We start from the raw sequence: 2,644 nt of genomic DNA, 5'->3' as shown, positions 1-2,644 counted from the left end.
AGGAATAAATTAAATTTTAAACACTAAAATTGAAAATAGTTATTTTAAATATAATTATTTTATTAAAATAAAAATAATAAAATAATTATTTTATTATGTTAAATAATATATAATTTACATTTCATATTATTAAAATATATTCATAATTATTAAAACATATTTAGCACTTAACATAGTTTCAAGTCCATAATAACACCCTGTAATTACCTTAATCACAGGAAATAATGACAGTCTTAATCTTAAAACGACATCTAAAGATGTTTTCATAAGTCTATTTTATGTTTTAATTTGCATGTATCTCTGTTGTTTATAAAGTTCAATACACTCATCATGAGCATTATGACAAATCATTATGATTTGAGTTTTTTATATTCTTCTAGTTCACTGAGATGAAAGGGGCCTGTGATGTCAAATTGGCTCTAGTGACTGGACAGCAAAGTGTAATAAAAGCATGTGAAGAGCAGCCTCAAGCCACTTTCTGTTAAATCAGCCGCGCCATGTGACATTTCACTTTTGGCTATATGCTGTATGCCTCTGTGCAAGTAATGTCCTTTTTTACTTTATTTGCATACATATGTGTGCATCATTAGTAATGTATTGTCAAGGGATATATTGCATCCCTGTGTGGTCTATTTTAGGAAAGAACAATCAGATAGTCTACAATAAATCTATATTCTTAATGCAAATCAGGCGCTTCCAACGTGAAGAGCCTTAGCCAAGATGCCACAGTTGGACATGCTATTGAAATTTTCCTCATCTTGGAAATCTGCCAATGCATCCTTTGAAGAGGCTGGGGCTGGCAGTGAACGACTGGTTCAAAAGAAAAGCAATCTTTGATATCAGTGTTACGTCACTGACTAGAGAGTGGTCGGGCACATTTTGTGCCTTACCCAACCGTGTTGCATTGAGTGAGTGATGAATAAACCAAATGGAATAGTTCACTGTCAATAATTTACAGTTTGTAGCCAAACACAAAGATGTACAACAACATATTCACAAAGCTGTCATGTAGCCTATATATCATAGTGGCTGATGTTGTTTAACGAAGATATTGTATGTAAACAGAGCTGAGACATGCAAATAAAAAGCACACCTGCTGCTGAACCATGAACTGTCAAGATCTGTCACACTCATTTTACAGTCATTTTCTATAGATTATCATTATAATATGCACTAGAAAGAAAGTAAATATATTTAAAATATTTTATAAAATATAATAACGTATAAAATGGTGCACGGAGCCAACATGGGCTGATAATTGCAGATGAAGGATGTAAGAGGAACAATAAGAGGACCTGATGCTTGCGCGCTATGTTGTGATATAGTGCCGTTGTGTGTTTAACAAAAGTTGAACCTCTAAATTTGTGTAGTGAAAAAACAATAGGACGGAATTACTCTAAATCCAACTGATATGAAAAAATAAACAAGCTTCGCAACATATTAACACGTTTAATTAGTAGTAAGGCAAAAAAGCAGCTGTATAGATATCAACACGCTTTTTTTCCCGAGGGAATTTAATCAATTTCTTCTTTTCAAAACACACCATCCATGCGAGAAAATCTCACATACTGTTCCGCTATCTGTAGGGCTGCTTTGTTGCTCTCACAGGACTTGTTATAGCCAGTCATGTAATCAAATCGCAGCATATGTTTCCATTATTCATCTAGCAGCGCTCATGCATCATTTTAAGAGACAAAAGCGATACAGTCATCAGAAAGACAACAGGTTAAATCTTACCCCCGAACAATTAGATGTGTCTTTCCTCCCTTATTGGCATGTTAGCTACTCCATGTAACCACAACCCTTCTTTGCATAAAAAGCATTCTCATCATACGTGTGGTGTTGTTTGGGTTCTCCGGTGTAAATATCCTCCCGCACAAGGTGAAGAGAAGAGGCACAGAGCCGCTGTCATTCTCCCTCCCACACAGCGCGTTTGCAGCGGTCAAGAGCCTCCAGCTGTCTGCTACGGCAACCCGCTTTCATTATCGCTTTAAAGGAAACCTGCACTTCATGAACTGCACTTATTTCCATATTGCAATGAATAACAAAACTAATCAATGATTATCATGCAGTGTCACAATTTAAATGTTTTAGAAAAACCTAAAATTACTATTTAAATTAGTAATAGGAAAATATAGGCCTGTAGAATACCTCATTCTGATTGGTCAGTTGCGGAATTCAGCTTTAATTATTTCGGAATCGGAATATATAATAAAATAAAGTAAAAATTAAAATGTAACAAAAGTAATGGCTTTTACATGGTTACGAACATCTCTATTTCACATATTGCTCTTTTGAACTTTTGTTTCATCAAAGAAACCTGAAAAAAAAATCACGTTTTTCACAACATTTTAAGCAGCACAAGTGTTTTCAACATTGATAATAATAAGTAATGTTTCTTGAGCAGCAAATCAGCATATCAGAATGATTTCTCAAGGGTCATGTGACACTGAAAACTGGAGTAATGACTGCTGAAAATTCAGCTTTGCCATCACAGGAATAAATTATATTTTGAAATATATTCAAATAGAAAAACAGTTACATTCATTTGTAATAATATATCACAATATTACTGTTTTTATTTTGATCCAAATAAATGCAGCTTCGGTGAGAATAAGAGACCTCTATCAAAAAACATAAAAGC

At 33.9% G+C, this 2,644-nt stretch overlaps 1 protein-coding gene across 3 annotated transcripts in view; it reads right to left on the bottom strand.

The window, feature by feature from the left end:
• The window catches only part of LOC107720057 (equilibrative nucleoside transporter 4-like), an 11,417-nt gene extending 9,466 nt beyond the window's left edge, over nucleotides 1-1,951 (bottom strand). For 2 of the 3 annotated variants that reach the window (XM_016527649.1, XM_016527651.1), the window contains exon 1: nucleotides 1,738-1,951. The gene's annotated coding sequence lies outside the window, so the exon portion shown is untranslated. The remainder of the gene's footprint in view (nucleotides 1-1,737) is intronic. The other variant, XM_016527650.1, reaches the window with a different exon arrangement.
• Nucleotides 1,952-2,644: the final 693 nt, after the last annotated feature.

Source organism: Sinocyclocheilus rhinocerous, unplaced genomic scaffold (assembly GCF_001515625.1).
Source record: "Sinocyclocheilus rhinocerous isolate Xijiao unplaced genomic scaffold, SAMN03320098_v1.1 scaffold273, whole genome shotgun sequence".
Lineage (NCBI taxonomy): Eukaryota > Metazoa > Chordata > Actinopteri > Cypriniformes > Cyprinidae > Sinocyclocheilus > Sinocyclocheilus rhinocerous.
This window is presented reverse-complemented; position numbering and strand designations above follow the sequence as displayed.